The sequence below is a fragment of the Emydura macquarii genome, unplaced genomic scaffold (genome assembly GCF_026122565.2).
Source record: "Emydura macquarii macquarii isolate MOO-44397 ecotype Brisbane River unplaced genomic scaffold, CSIRO-AGI_Emac_v2 contig_3343, whole genome shotgun sequence".
In the NCBI taxonomy this organism is placed as follows: domain Eukaryota; kingdom Metazoa; phylum Chordata; order Testudines; family Chelidae; genus Emydura; species Emydura macquarii.
This window is the reverse complement of record NW_027133480.1, coordinates 3,676,400-3,692,566: the sequence shown is the minus strand read 5'-3', so window position 1 is coordinate 3,692,566 and position 16,167 is coordinate 3,676,400. Positions and strand designations below refer to the sequence as shown.

The 16,167-nt window shown below is 38.0% G+C and overlaps 1 long non-coding RNA gene across 1 annotated transcript in view; it reads right to left on the bottom strand.

Moving 5' to 3' along the window:
* Positions 1 to 8,596: 8,596 nt before the first annotated feature.
* LOC137143563 (uncharacterized) overlaps positions 8,597 to 16,167 on the bottom strand; it is a 30,953-nt gene continuing 23,382 nt past the window's right edge. The window contains exons 2-3 of the long non-coding RNA XR_010917200.1: positions 11,886 to 12,026; positions 8,597 to 9,063 (exon numbers count right to left, since the gene is read on the bottom strand). This is a non-coding gene — a long non-coding RNA (uncharacterized lncRNA). The remainder of the gene's footprint in view (positions 9,064 to 11,885; positions 12,027 to 16,167) is intronic.

Below are 16,167 nucleotides of genomic sequence, written 5' to 3'. Positions count from 1 at the left end.
CACCTCCACAAGCAGCAGTAGCTATGTCAGGGGAGAAGCTGTCCACACTGGTGCTTCTGTCGGTGTAACTTATGTGTGCGACAAAAGTGATAGTGTAGACAACCCTAACCACCACTCTATAAGGAGCACATGCAGTTCTCCACTTTGCCTGTGGCTAAGTAAATACTCATGCAATACATTTTTAAAACACATTCTCTTATCTCAGATGCAGTGCCAAATTCTAACTTTGGCAATATGGGCCTCAGACACACAAAAAGTTAAATTGCATGTCTACACCAGAGACAAAGAGTGGTCAAGGCACTGGACTCAGAAGATGTGAGAACAATGTGCTTAGGTATGTTCAAAAACAGATACCCTTGTTTTTGGTATCTCAGATCCTGTCTACACTTACCTCTGAGATTCGGCGGCAGTCAATGGGAGTTACGCAAGCTACGCAAAAATCTTGCGGAACTCCCGTCGACCTCTCTGCTTCTCTTCTGCACGACGTCATCACTGCACTGCACCGACAGGAACTGTGTTCCCGTCAATGCAGTGCTATGCCACTTGTGAAGGTGGTCTTAGTACGTCAATTTCTGGATCGACTGAGCGGGTCTTCACTGACCGCTCAGTCGATCCAAAGAAATCTATCTGACGGCGGCAACTCTGCCACCATCACTATAGCCGTAGGCTGAGACAATTACAGCTAAGGCCCCAGTCCTGCAGTCGAATCATGGGGCTGTGCACAGGTGTGGCAGCCCACATTAGTGGATCCAATTGCAGGATCAATGCCTAAATCAAGCATATGATAAATCCAAATGGTTTTTGCCTATGTTCTATATGAATTAATTCATGAAAATCAACTACAGTAATTATTGCCCTTGTTTATCCATAACATCATCATCAAATGTGGTCTTCTAACATCATATACTCTTACATCAAAAGTTGCCTTATACAGAACTATATCAGGTTACCCTATGGTAAATTGCTGTCCAATAGCAAATTGCTGGCACTTAAGATATACAGTTCATAGGCAGCCTCCTATGGGCTCCTTTAATCTAGTAGTTACATGTCACTCTGCTGATCATTTACATTCTAATTTAGAGTCTCCTCATCAAGAATGTTCACTGCCACTGAAGTTGTTTTGGAAAAGCAGTGAGAATAAAAGCAGTCAGCATGTGGGATGCAAATGAACTCAATAGAAATATAATTTTCAGTCAAGTTATGCTGCCTTCGTTTTAGCAAGGTATCAGAAGAGAGAGGAATCTAAATATTTATTAAACAAACAATGCTTCTTAAAGTGCTCTTACAGTAAGAAGCTTTAAAGAGCCAGGGAAAGGAAGAGTTCTTTAAAGTATGAGTGAACAATGTTTAATTAGTATGACTCTTAATCCTGGCCTTTATTTATTGTACACTCAAAGATTTTTTTTTTCTTTTCTGAAAATATTTTTCTTGTTTTGAAGAATTTTTAGTCCAGTTTGCTTTTTCTCTAAGCGGCTTTCATATGCTTATTTCCTTTTTTATGAGGGATCTTGGCTTCTTCCAGAGAATATTTAGAAGCATTGATTTTAACCAACTTCTCAAAGAACGATATATGTATTATCATACATACAGTTTGATTTTTATAGGTAGCAACTTTTATTTCTTTTCTGTTCTATTCTATATAGGTTCTCATACCACCTTTATCCCCATAATACTCTAGCACCTTTCAGCAACGCATTAAATAATGTGACTAATATTGTCACATGTGGTTTGTTCGGTCTCCCTAGAGGAGGAATTGCATGTGCAATTCAGTGTTTTGTTTTGGTAGGATTTTTTGTTTTGTTTTTTAGCTCTTTTGTCTCAACTCATTTTCTAGATCCCATACATTAGGATATGCCATTTAAAAAAAAGGGGGGGAGTGGGGAGAGGCATATAATATTTTTATATCCCTATGATTCTATTGCTTCTGTCCTCTTATGCAGGCATAAAATTGGAAAGGCAGATGGTAGTGGAGCATGTAGGGCACACAGTGGGGAGCAGCTGGTATATGGCATATCTTCTACTCTGCATTGGTTGGCAGAAGTCCTCTTAAAAGAAATTAAGCAATTGTAGAGTAAAACAAAAACTCGAGTGAATTTATTCGTTTATAAGAGTTCCACAATCTGTTCATGGACATTCAGCAAAGAGAAAAAGAAGCTAATTTCACTGGGTCACATTATGTACTATGAATTATTTGCTCTATTCTGAGCACTGATATATATGCCCCTTCATTGTGAAATCTGCAAATGGGATGGGGAGAAGAAAAAGAAATTATATTAAAAATATGCATGTTAATAAATCTGGTGCCTGCTAGTTTTGGATGCGTATAATGTTAAATCAGCTAAATGAGCAAACTTCTTAAGTTATGAAATGTTGTATACCTCACAGATCATTAATTACTGATGTATTGTGATTTACCAGGCATGCCACATTAACAGTCTTGTTGCCATACCTTACATCAACTTGATGAGAAGAAACCCAACAACCCACCCTCATCCATCTTAATTTGCTTTTCACAAATGTAGGAGGTCGGAGCAATAATTATGGCTTCCATTTCACCATTAAGTGATTAAAATCTTTGTAGTTACACCATTTGTCTCTATCTGGTTTCCATGAATTCTTATAGCTGTACTATTCCGGTCTTCTGATGTTAGACTTATTGAAATAAAGATGATGTTTGTATCTTGAAACATTTTTTTATGATACAGTCTGTTGGAGAAGAAATGTGTTCTTCCTAAAGAAATTAGACCAAAGCAGTTATATCAGAAACTTCAAATGGAAGAGGGCGTGACTGCAGAGTGGACAGAATTTAAAAATTAATTAAATTAATTAAAAATTAATATTCACCAACTACATTAGCTAAATTTGTTATTTGCAGACTTTTCCACTGCAAATCTAAGTGCTGCTATAAAGCCAAATTAATACGGTACAGCAAATTATGATTTTAACAGCAAATTTGTACCAAGTACAAAATTATGAGAGAAATATACTACTAAAGGTCAAATATCAATAATTGCTCATTATGCAACCTGATTTAAATCACTTAAGGTCAAGCTTTCAAATGGGTCTCTAAAATTGATTCACCAGCAATTTTTCAGAGAACAATCTGGACACTGAACCCACTACATTTGTGCATGCAAATTGGATAATTATGCACTTAATTAACCTTTTATAGTTGCAAATGTGGTTTGCATCTGTAGAAAGTTTCACAACAAGGTGTGTTTGAAGGTTAATTCATTTGTAAATGCTTTGAGAATATTAGAAGAATGCCATATAAGGCCAAAGTTTTCTTATAGTGATAAATATTTGTAATTGGTAGCTATTTAATATTAAATTAAGAAATCATCTCCCTTCCCTTGGTCTTGTCTATATACAAGCTAATGTAGAGGATGGCTCTATTTCAGGATGATAGTGATCATTCTGCCAAGCTATTGCCAGGAAATGGATATAACAAATTTTCATAATCCACTTTGGTCCAACAAGCAGGTTTTCTTCAGCCCCTGAGGCAGCATTGCCAGGTCCCCATTGTTAGATGCTTTTCTGATCAATGATGGAGAATTTGCCTGAAGGGATCTTGCTTCCTCTAAATTCTTTTTGGAGGAAAGCGTAGACTTTTATGCATTCCTTCATAGAAATGGCAGGCAAGTTCTATTTTGAAAATCCAACAAATACAACAACTCAATTTGTCAGTGTCAGGTCAGGGCAGTGGTCTGTTTTCATCTAGCAATAAGAACCTTTCCAGCTTTAATGGAGACCAATATTAAAACTCTGCTTGCAGGAAATATTCTCTTTTAAATTAAAGTAAGATCAGTCTTCTAGAAAGTGGTATTTTTAATGATCGCATACGACAAAAATATTTTACATAATGTGTTTTATGCAGTGTTGTTGTAGTGGTATCGCTCCCAGGATATTAGAGAGACATGGTGGGTGAGGTCAGTGCTTAATTTGTGCCAGGGCTTGCCAAGGCTGAGCCCTGGCCCCTCTAGGCTTGGCAATTCATAGCCCTGGCAACTCTGGGCTTGCTGCATCAATTATGAGCGTAAAAAATTGCACCTCTTTCATTACAAATTAAGCACTGGTGAGGTCATATTTTATTGGACCAACTTCTGTTGGTGAAAGAGAAAAGCTTTCTAACTTACACAGAGCTCTTATTACAGAGCCAACATGACCTGAAGGTGTTTTAGGCAGTTTAAATAGTAATTTATACAACAACTTTATGATCTAAAAAATTGTGCGGGACATCTATGCATTTTCCCATATGGGAAATTTGTTCCCAACTCCAGGCAGTTAGAGATTGGCTTATGCCCTGAAGCATGTGGGTTTATATCCCTTACTTTTTTTTAATCTTATCTAAATGTAACTCAATGGTCTCATTATCCATATAAATATTTAGTTCCTCACTGAATCCTACTAAGCTGTTGGCCTCAATCTCTTGAGACGAGGAGTTCAACAGGTTAATTAGGGGTTTGTGGTTTTGTTGTCTTTTAAAAAAAGGTGGTGGTGGAGAGGGAGTGTTAACTAAGCAATGACAGAGAGCCGAGTCCTAGAAACCTGACCTGTACACAAAATGTCAGTGCTCTTCAGCCCATTTGGATTCCTTGCACGATTCATGGGAGAACTGTAACTTTGGCCTTTACTTTTAGTAACAAAGCAACAACATCAGGATCATACACAAGAAGTCTGTGACCAACAAAGTCCATATCCTCAGGTGAAGTAAACCTGGAGAAGAAAATACCAAAGGGGGACCCAGTCTGACAGGAACTGATGGAGTCAATCATGGTATTAGCTGTTTTAAATTCTATTCCCTCAACAAGACTGCAGGTTACTGACCCTGCTTTAGTTCTGACCAAAATAGTGTTATTCTGAACTTCATTTCTGTATTCAATCTTTTAATTAAGTAGATACCAGTTCTACCCCTCATTGAATAGCATCTTAGAGATACATCAGGAATAGAGTCCATATGAGTTGTTGTACCTGAAAAATAGCTAAAGATAATTGAATATAATTGTGTTCATAAGTAAAGTAAGAGATTAACTGAAATGGGAGGGATCTAATAAGCTCGTTGCTAAGGAAAAGATTTTTAAAGCTATTAAGGCGTCTAAAGATCAGATCAGTCTATGCTTTACTCCAAATCCCCATCTCTGGTGGGATTTTCAAAAGCACCTCTGCATGTAATTCCCATGATCTAGGCACCTTTGAAAATCCCACCAGGAGCCTGCCTACCTGCATCTTTAGGTGCACACATACCTTTAAAATCTAACCCTAAAAGTTTATACATTGTCTTTAAAAAGTCTTGATCTATCCCACAATAATTATAATGCTAGGGTCCAGTAGGAGCTGGGTTTTGTCAGTTAATATTATTCTGTGGATCACTGGCCTAGGGTTCCTGGTTGATTAAAGGCATTTGCACAATTTTCATGAGTAGAGTTTGTTATGCTAAGAGTCCACTTTACAAAAAGAAATTTAAAAAAAGCACATGTATGCGCCCTACATTCCACTGCTGAATCACTGAAAATACCAGTGTGCATAGTCTGCCCCAAGAAGCTTAAAACTGGAAATGTTAATTCAGGACAGAGAGTGAGGATGTATTTATCTGAAAGGCTAAATTGTAGCCAGTGGGCACATAGCATTGATGCATCCAGTGTAGAGGGTGAAAGAGGGAAAAAAAATACTGAGGTCAAAGGGGTCTAGGGAAGAAGAGAAAGAGCAAAAGGAAATTACAGAAGGGACCAGCAGCAAGAAAAAATGTCATAAGGTCAAGACTCAAGAGTCAGTGCAAGACATGTTTAATGGTAAAATACTGTCTGCGAATTATGAATGAAGCATTTTAGCTGTGTATGCAGCAGGCTGCAACTGGTATTCTAAGCTTTATTAACATGTGCACATTTTTTGCTTTGGTTTAACACACTCTTCCTCCCTATGAATTCCATCTGATAAGATGTATCCAAGAGGAAAAAGCAATGAAATTTTAGTCTAAAGGAAATTGTAAAAGTCTCAAAGCTATGGAGATCTCAGATTTTCCACACCAATATTAGGAAAGTAAGCCTCTAAGTTTTGCATAGGCAGTTCTAGCTCTGGTTTGAATCTTAGCGGAGATGCACGGTGCATGTTGCACACATCACTAATTCAACCAATGGAAGAGGGTCTCTGTTACATGACAAAGTCTACTTGAAAATTGCAAACACTGACTGGTAGTCAGAATGGCCAGAGAGCTCACAGGCAAAAAAACACATTCACACTCATTTTTTTTCAGCTGAAACTTTCTGCAACAACTATGACCTTTCTACAACTTTCCAGTACCCTTCAAATTTCATGACTGTCCATACCGTTAATGAAAAAGGTCCAATATTATACGAGTTAAATAATTTCCCTGACAGAGCCTGTCTTTTCTGGAACCTCTTCATTCAAACTTCTCAATAATCACTTGCTCATGGAGTAAGAATTCCTGCACTGTCATGGGGCATGCTGTAGGATCCAAATATTAAATTCAACTTCATTGTATCATCAGACTTCACTCCAGAAACATTCAGACTTTGCAGTGTAAGGTGAAAGTGACATTTCTTGAAACCTCTCTTTTGTAATTGATTTAACTGACTAAAGCAGCAAACAGTTTTTGGTTTGACAAGTTGACATACCATATAGTTTTAAAACTCATTTGTAAACATGGATCCAAACCCTAAATCTCTGAACTACAGAGATGAATCCAAAGCAATTTTTTTTTTTGACTTTTTAATTCACTGAAAATGTAAAAAACTAATAAATAAAATAAATAAATAATGTTTTCGGTTCACCCCGTAACAATTCCTGCCTGCCCCTCCCCCCATTTTTCTGAGTTGCCAGTGAAATGAAAAATCTATTAACCACCCAGTTCTCATCCAGATAGGAATTTCTGAATGACTTATCTATATAAAAGGCTGAAACAAAACCTTAGATCTAAACCTTAAACTCCGAGTTATTTGAAATCTGTCTGGATTTTGTAACCTCAATCCATTTTTAGTTGTTTGTTGCAGTCATACTTGACAAGAGTTTAAAGTTTTGTTACTAGTAATGTAACTTTCATATCATTCATGGCTCCCCTTCTGTTTCTCTTTTTATAAAAAAAATCACAAATTAAAAAGAAAGACACTTAAGTTCCATTTTGGTAAACAGTGAAGTAATTGGTGAACTGTTCATGAACAAATGAAACCCCTTTAATATCTAAGAGCTTATATACAGCATATTAGTTTGTACTTAAATAATAAAAGTGTAGATCAGTCTCAAACTTGAATCTTGAAGGTTTAATTTCCAGTCAAGATTCACTGCATATAGGTTTGTATTTTTTAATTTAATGCTCCTGCTCATAATTTGTATTAATTCTTTGCAAAGCAAAATTGATTAATAAAAGCTATTTCCCAAAACTGTATGTTTCTTAAGGGATCTAGGTAGGTCTCCACTACTTTTACTAACAAGCATGTTAGAGTGATCAAGTTCTGACTGCACTAAAGAGGATTTGAAATCCACTGCACATGGGTATCCATCAGAAAACTTCTCTGTGTTCCTGTGCCTGATCACAGGTTATCGGCCCTTACATTGCTTGTCCATTGGTTTGGGAGATAAATAGAGTATGTTCTGTAGGTCCTCCACAACAAAAGCCAAGAGGGTTGTGCTAGGGAGTTGGTCTACATATGTGTGTTCATACACCCACACTGCAACTAGCAGTAGTTTTTATGCACATGCTCTTATGCAAATAATTGATAGCCATATTCTTAACTGATATTACTCCCTTTGCCAGAAGAGGATTGGTCATGTGTTCCTGGCAGAAATGACTTGTATGTGCTCATAGTCGGAAGTTGTTGCAGTGTAGGATGTTATTTGTGGGAATGCTGTTAGACAGAATATAGGTGCACATTAACACTATTTTTGCTTCATATATTAGATATTAAGTAAGGAGAGCTGTTTCAATTTTTTTTTACATGAAAAGTTTTCGTTGAAAAGTGGCCTTTAAAAAAAAAAAAAAAAAAAAAAAAAAGTTGTTGCCAAAAGCTGTTGGCATTGACTTTTTCAGTGATTGTCTTAACCAAAATTATTTTAAATCAAAAATAGTTTTCAAAATTGTTACAGAAAATTTTTGGTTTTTTAAAAACTTTATTTTCTTACTGAAAACCAAATTTCAGTAAATAATTTTAAAATTATTTCAATAAAAGTTAATGAAAAACAGAAAATGGGTCCATTTCAAACCCTGCAAAATGGAAGCTAATTTGAAATTTTGCACTAAATCATGTACTTAAAAAAACCCAAAAAGAAAACCCAAAAGAAAAACAAATATTTGTTAAATGAAATCAAATACAGTTTGCAGGTCTGAAGACACCAATTTGCATTTAAAAAATATTTTGGTGCCCTGCAAAGCATTTATTTCAAGGTTGTAGCCTGAAGAATGCAAGGTTTATTAGCTGATGATATTACTGAAGAAAAATCAAATAGGTTATGTGAGCCTGATGTAGGAAGCCATGTCATTCAAAAATTTGAAAGATCACAAGTCTATCAAGATTCAGTATAAATTTCTGCTATTTGGCAACTAATGCATTTGGGCATCTGTCAAGACAAAAAAAATGAGCAGGACTCAATATGTTAGAATTTAATTAGCAACTCAATATAAACAAAGCTTGGATGCACATTTTTAATTGGAGAATCCATTTTTATAAGCAATTTTATAACAATGAACAGAAAATACAATTTAATGACCACTCATCAGCACAGGATCATAGCATGACAGTGTGTTGTATAAACAGTTTGACTTTGGAGCTGACTTTGAAGTGATTTGTTAGTCAAGTGCATTAATTATGAATACATGCTTTTTATCATCTTTCCAATCTCTTTCATATTTAATCAGCCATTTCCCACCCATTTTAAAAGAAAAATCACATTTCTGGAGGAGAGGGCAATCCAAAACAAACACAAAATAAAACATCATCGAATAGTCACACCCAGTGCCTGCATGGCTCTCAGCTGTCCACTCATTGAACGAGATGTGTTTGATTTTTCCAGCATTGCCACTGTAACCAGGTCTCACACAGCTCACATGATAAACTGTAAAAGAGCAAGACAGGACTGAAAGCATGCAAGATCGACTGCAGAAAAGAATAAATAATGAAAGCCAAGGGAATTCTAAATAGATCTGGTTATCCCCTTGACCTCTAGTGACCTTACCAAAGTACTAATTTCTGGAGTGCTAACACCCTTAACACCTATCATTGTTTGAGAATTACTGTCTGGTACAGGATTACATCCCAGGGCAGGATGATGGTACAAAAAGGAATACACTTGAGTCTTTTTGTTTAGTCCACCAGCCAAACAAATTTAATTTCATAACCTCATATTAATAAAATCCACATATTATGAACTCCACTCATTTCAAAACGAGAGTCCTGTGGCACCTTAAAGTTTGTTAATCTTTAAGGTGCTACAGAACTCTCGTTGTTTTGCTAAAAACAGACTAACATGGCTACCCCCTGGAACTCATTTCAGAGTTATTAAAAAGTTAATCGAGTAATAGCAGTGACATCCTGTTTCTCCAGTTAAGGTCCCAAAACCCATTTGATACTAAACCTTGATTTTAAGATCTCTTTTCTGCAATGACTTAAAAATTATATTATTTTGGGCTGAGATTCTCCAGAGCAGACTCTGCCCAAATGTGATTGGATTTTTGTACAATTTCAAGACACCACCACATTTTGGTGCTGACAAAAGTGTACAGGATACTGCATTAGAATGGGCTTAAATTTTCTGCTTTTGCATAACTCAAAACCAGCTTGCTCTCAGAAGTTCAAATGTGACACACAGTTAACAAATACACATGTACGTTGCATGTTTGAAAATATTTGATTTAGAAAGATGCTATTAATGTTCAAATTGTTATTAGTGCTCAGTGCTTAAAATGTACTCTGCATTATACAATAGATTTGAGGTGAACTTCTGGCCCTATTGAAGTCTATGGGAATTTTGCCATTGACTTCAGTGAAGCCAGGATTTCACCCAGGGTTTCTACCTCAGTCACCTACAATCTACACTGAAGTAAATAGAAAGACTTCCATTGATTTCCCTCAGATTTGGATTGAACTCCAGCTAAGGTAGATGATACAAAGCAGATGCAGTTAGGGAAGATAAGATCCTGTCTCAATATTTGCAGGTTTATAAACAGTTTGGACTATTGTTGAAAGGCTTCATAGAGACAAGTGTGGAACTGAACGAAGAGAGTCTGGCTGGTTGATGTATTATTCTAAGTTTATGAGTTCAGCATAGAAGACACGCAGATGATAGTGAGAGAAGGATACCTACGGAGAGGTAACAAAGACAGTATGAAAGGAGAGGGAAGGATGGGCTATAGAGATGCTATACAGGAAGAATGTACAGGACTTTGCCTGCCTAGATATGAGAGAGAAGGAGAAATGAGTAGGGGAGGACCACACTGAGGTTATGGGGAGAGGAGTGAAATCATCAGCCATGACTGAGGAAAGAAAACAGAAGGGTGAAGATTCCATGCCAAAAGATGCATAGTTCTTTGATTTTGCTCAATGGAGTTTCAGCTTGCACATCCTGAATTAAAAGCAAGACACATTCAGGCCCCAATTCATCCAATCATGTGCTTATCTTTAAGTAGGTGAGTCCCATTCTCCACAAATAAGACTATTCAGCAGTTAAAATTTAACACTGCTGAAATCAGGGCCTCGGAAGTTGGCAGCTGGAACAGATAGGGTCAGGGATACTGGAACAATTCGTACAGTGGGGGATGGTGAGAGCCACCGAACCTAAACTGTAAACCCTGCCTATGATGGAAACCACTTCAAGCCAGGGGGTGCAGCAGTGCCCCCATCACTCCTAGTTCCAGCACCTATAGATAGAGTGGAGGAAGATAGATAGATCTGGGGGAGGTCACTGGAGAGGTTCTGGTGGTGCATGTTACCTGTCAGAACCAAACACGTAACCCTTTAGTTTCTTCAGTAATGACTTCCCCTTGCCTCTATGATGTGAACTCTGACTTCCTAGCTCTGCTGGTAGTCATTTCTGCTTCTCTCCAACTGGATAAAACAAGCAATAGTGGGAACGGGGGCGAGAAGAGATCAGGTGAAAGAATCCACTTATCCTCATTTTTTCCTAAGCTAGGGCCCATAGTGCTGAGGAATTAAGAATTTACAGATTGCTCAAGAACTCTCAAATTTCTGTGTTCTTCCCTATTACTTGTTTCATTGTGGCTGCAAAGTGGTCTGCAATTTCAAGACATCCTTAAGAGTTCCACACCATCTTCCCTCCTGCATGTATTGTAAGAAATCCATGGCCAAGTAGGGACATGATAACTGTTACTACTCTGCACATTTTGGCCATGCAGATGTTAAGAATGCAAGGAAGGAAAATTCAAATCCTGTTGCTCCAAAAGTACAGGGCCCTATCACTTGAGCTACAGGAGAATCTCCATTAACTTTAAGCAACACAAGGCCTATGATGCACAGTTGTCCAGTAGAGCGCAGTGGTATGCATACACTTATGGTTACAGAGGGCTGAATTTGATCGAGTGCTCCATGTGGGTGAGCTTAACAGTTAGGGGGTACTACTGCCTAAAACTTTGTGGCTTGGAATTGTTTCAAATCTATGGATAGTTCCCTACCTATTTTCTAAGAAGAGGTTTTGTTCTGATGGTTGAGAGAGATACTGGCTGCTTGGCTATTATTACAGGCGGTGAAGGAACTGCAAAGCAGCCAGAAAGAGATGGAGTAGAATTTAGGAAAACCAAGGAGAGAAAGAGGAGAGGGGAAAAAAGGGGGATGAGGGCGACCAGTTGCCTGAGTATGAGGCAAAATCTTGTTTTAAAAACAAAAAAGTTTTGTGAGGCTAAATTTTAAGGATTTATAGCCTACCTGAACCTATGGTTAGTTTCTCTTTTTCTCTGTGTGCATCTGAAAATTGTCTTATCCTCTGGTGCCAGGTATAAAATTGTGTTGTCTGTACAGAAACCAGTATTTCAAATCATGTGGGAAACATTTGGACAAATGTATTTCCTAAAAGAAAAGAAAACATTTTAAGACCTGCAAGTATTTTGCCTCAGGAAATTTGCTCTTAATCTTCATGACGACACCTCTCTCAGATACTTTTGAGCACTTTAAACCCTTCAAGAGGCCAACAGTCAAAAACTATTCCCAAGGTATTTAGTTTCTGCTCACAGATTTTTCCAATGATTATGTGACTTCAGAACTAAAAAGCTGCTCCTGTTGTTGTTAGACTGACAGATAATTGAAAGCTTGTACAAGAGATTGAACAAAGACATCTCCTTCTGGACCAACCTCTTCCATCCCCCCAACACACACACACGTACGTACACACAGAAGACTGACAAAAACCCAGTATCTAGAAACCTACTACCACTCTCAGCCAATGTTTTCTTAAAAAAATATTTAAAAAAATAAATTCAATGGTTTCCAAATTTATGTTGTATTGAGACATGCAGAAAAGTACATTTTCAAGCAGCATGTGGCAGTAAGTGTATTAACACAGCTGAGCTGTACTTAGACAAATAAGCAATGCTCAACGGGGGACCAAATTCTGGTCCATAGCACGCATCCTACAGCTGCTCCCGGGTGCACTGGGCACCACAGCTGTTGTGATAGCATCTCCTTCTACTGCTATTCAACTCCTCTTTAGCAGAGGTGGAGTCCATGATTTCTCTATGCAATCAGATACTGGTATCAGAGAAGAGTAAATTACTCAGTGTAATTCATTGAGAAATGTACTGGTCCAGATGATGAACTCCTAATCCCATCAGAGAGCAGTAGTTATTCACACAAGGAGTCCCACTGAAATCAATAGGACTGATCATCAGTGGGAAAAACAGGTGCAGACCCTGACCCTGAGTAAATATTTATTTTCCAAAGAGTCTCAACTTTATTCCTAACAAAGTTCCTGTCATGTACTGGCTACTGAGTGTAGATACACCGTCTTGCGTCCCAATGCAATATAAATGCACCAGAGGCAGATAGACTAGGGAGATGTAATGGCCCAAAATAAAAAACACATTTAGTGCACTGGCAGACCAGGTGCCAGTTCATGCCAATGTCTCCAGTTCTCAACTGGGCACAGACAAATGCATAGCTGGAATCAGTCTGGCTCACCTGTTTGTTGTGATGGTTAAAATAGGTATTAGAATTATAAGAATGTGGTTAATGTTTAGACTTTATTGAATGCTTGTGAGTTGCTGCATGCATTAATCTCACTTATAACCGCTGTATCTCATATTATAAAGGTCATATTTGAGTGGTTATATTGTAAGCCTCTGTCACTGTGTAAATCACCAGACAGGAGAGAGACATTAACTAGCGTGAAGTGCTGATCTCCAACAAAAGAGATGCATCCTGTCCAATAGGAAAGGTTCACGGACACCAGACAGACGATTATGGTACGACATGATGTTTGTTATTTTGCCATCCCCTCTGTGAAGAGGAGTTATGCAAGTGGATTCATCCTGCCAGCTGAGCTTGCACTCAGAGCACAAGGCAGGAGGGGGATAAAAACCTCTAATAAGAAGGAACTGGCTCTCTATGCTGCCTGGACTCCAAGGGGCAAGATTTACTAGGCATAAGCAAGAGATCCCCAGTGCTTAGCCTATGTTAGCACTAAAGGACATAGCAAGCTTGCTTATTATAGAAACATATTATTTTGAAACTTAACATTGTAACTCATTTCTGTATCTATGTTTACCATTTTATAACCTTGTAAATAACTCTCATTTCCTTTTCCTACTAATACATCTTTATATATTTTGTTTTAGGATTGGCTACAAGCATTGTCTTTGGTGTAAGATCTAAGGTGCAATTGTCCTGAGGTAAGTGACTGGTCCTTTGGGACTGGGAGTAATGTGAATATTGCTGTGATTTCTGGTGTCGGGACCATCTTTCACAAAGGTATGCTCACCTGGATGATGAGACAGACCGGAGTACCCAAGGGGACTGTTTGTGACTCCCTCTTTAGGCTGTTATAGTGCTAGAGGGGTTTACACTTGATAATTTGCTGGTGAAATCTAAGTATAAAACTCTCAGCCAATTCGGGATGTGTGCCCGGTTTCTTAACAGTCTGCCCTGAGGTTGATACTCATGTTCGTGAGTCACTTCAGGCAGCTTTACAGAATTTCCTTCCAAAAAACTTAAACTCCACCCCTATACACAGCTGTTGGCCAGAAAGCCAAGATGAGGCACACTGGTCAGAGAGAGAAGCAGACAGAAGCAAAACTGAAGTAGCACCAGTGATCCTCTGCCAATACAAAGGTATAATTGGTCACACCTCTCTGCCCTTGTCTCCCTCAGACCTCAGGGAGGCAGGTCAAAGATTTGAATATGGCAGTTTAGGGTGAGAGCTAATTTGCATGACATCTGCACTTCCCTCTCAAAGTTGAAGCAGGTACTCCCTACTCCTTCCCAGTCTTTGTTGGCTGGAACTGGCCATCCTCATTGGTTGGCACTGTGTTTAGCTGGTTTACATCATCATACGGCACATTTGACAATGATTTAAAAAAAAAAAAAACCACATCAAAGAAAGAGTTGCTTTCCTCTAAGAATGAGCAAGGAATTTGTATTAGAATAAGGAGAATGCGTACCCCACTGTGTAGGTAATCACAGAGTAGCATTAGAGATGAGCAACCTACAAGGATGTGATTTCTATACCACTACCCATCTGAACATTAATTAGTCCATGTACACTACAAGTCCCTTGCTGCACTTTAGCATAGTGCAAGCTGGTCAATGTGCTTTAGAACTAGCACATCTGTGGTCCTCATTACCTTGCTGTATAGCCAAGGCCAGTTATTCTCTGTTTCACTATACAGTTTCTGCCTGCAAACTTCTCCAACCACATCCTGCCTGGATTTCTGCTACAAATTTAAAGAAACATATACTCATACACTGCTTTTTACTGATGTGTGAAATGTGAAGATTGTTCATTTTGAGGCCATACCACCATAACTTAAATTAATAGAATGGGCCAGATTCAACACTGTGCTGTTCCACGTTTGTACTGGCATATTTCATTGACTTCAACAGAGTGACCAGGAGTTTTGCTGTTGACTTTTAACCAGACCAGAATTTCACTCTGTGTATTACTATTATTGTATTATTATGTGTATTGTGGTTCCACTTAGCAGCTCCAGCCATGGACTAGGACCCCATTATACTAGGTGTAATACAAACACAGAACAAAAAAACCACCTCTGCCTCATTTTGATGTGGGTGCGTGTATAATTTTAGGGACATAAAGGCACCCTTGGGCATCACGTGCAGCTCATGTCAATGTCAGTAGGTGGCCCTTGGCATTAAAGATAGTTACTTACTTCATGCAATGAGATGAGTGAAGAATATATATACCTGGGTGAAATCCTGGCTCCACTGAAGCCAGTGACAAAAATCCCATTGACTTCAGAATCTATGGCATGAAATCCCGGCCCTATTGAAGTATATTTCACTAGTTTATAAACATATATTTGATAACATTTATCACTTAAGAAATTATTCCCATACAATATTTTTATGTCACATGAATTCTTTAAAACAATTTAAAAAAAAAACAAAAGAGCACTTAGATAAAATACATAGATATGTATGTGAACACTTCTCCCATTGAAGTCAGATGGGGCTTCCCATGTGTGCCTGAGAGCAGAATTGGGACTTTTTGTTCTGTTTGTACAGCACCTTGCACAATGTGATCATGCGCAAATAATTTTTTTAAATTAAGCATTGGTTTATTCACGCAGTAGGACTTCAATGAGTCAAACAGTGCCATTTTTCCCTCAAAATTTGAAAACTGTTGCTTATTTGAATAAAATCTGATATAAATCTAAAATAATTTATTTTATTCCGCAGATTAAGGCCCTGATTTAGCAAAGTAAGGAACTTTAAGCATATGAATAGTTTCACTGAAGTAAGTAGGGCTGAATCAGGGCCTATATTTATTTTGCCATGGGATGCTCCATTGTACAAAGGAAAGAAAGTGTGCTTTGAGGACTCTCCCTGATTTGTTCAGAACATTCCTGGAAGCTGCCAGCAGAGGTTACAATCAGGGATTTCCCTACACCTACCTAAATTTCCCATTCCCCTCCAATGGTTTTATTGTTGCCAATTTAGTTGTTGTCCAACCCCTCCCCCAATAAATTTGAATACC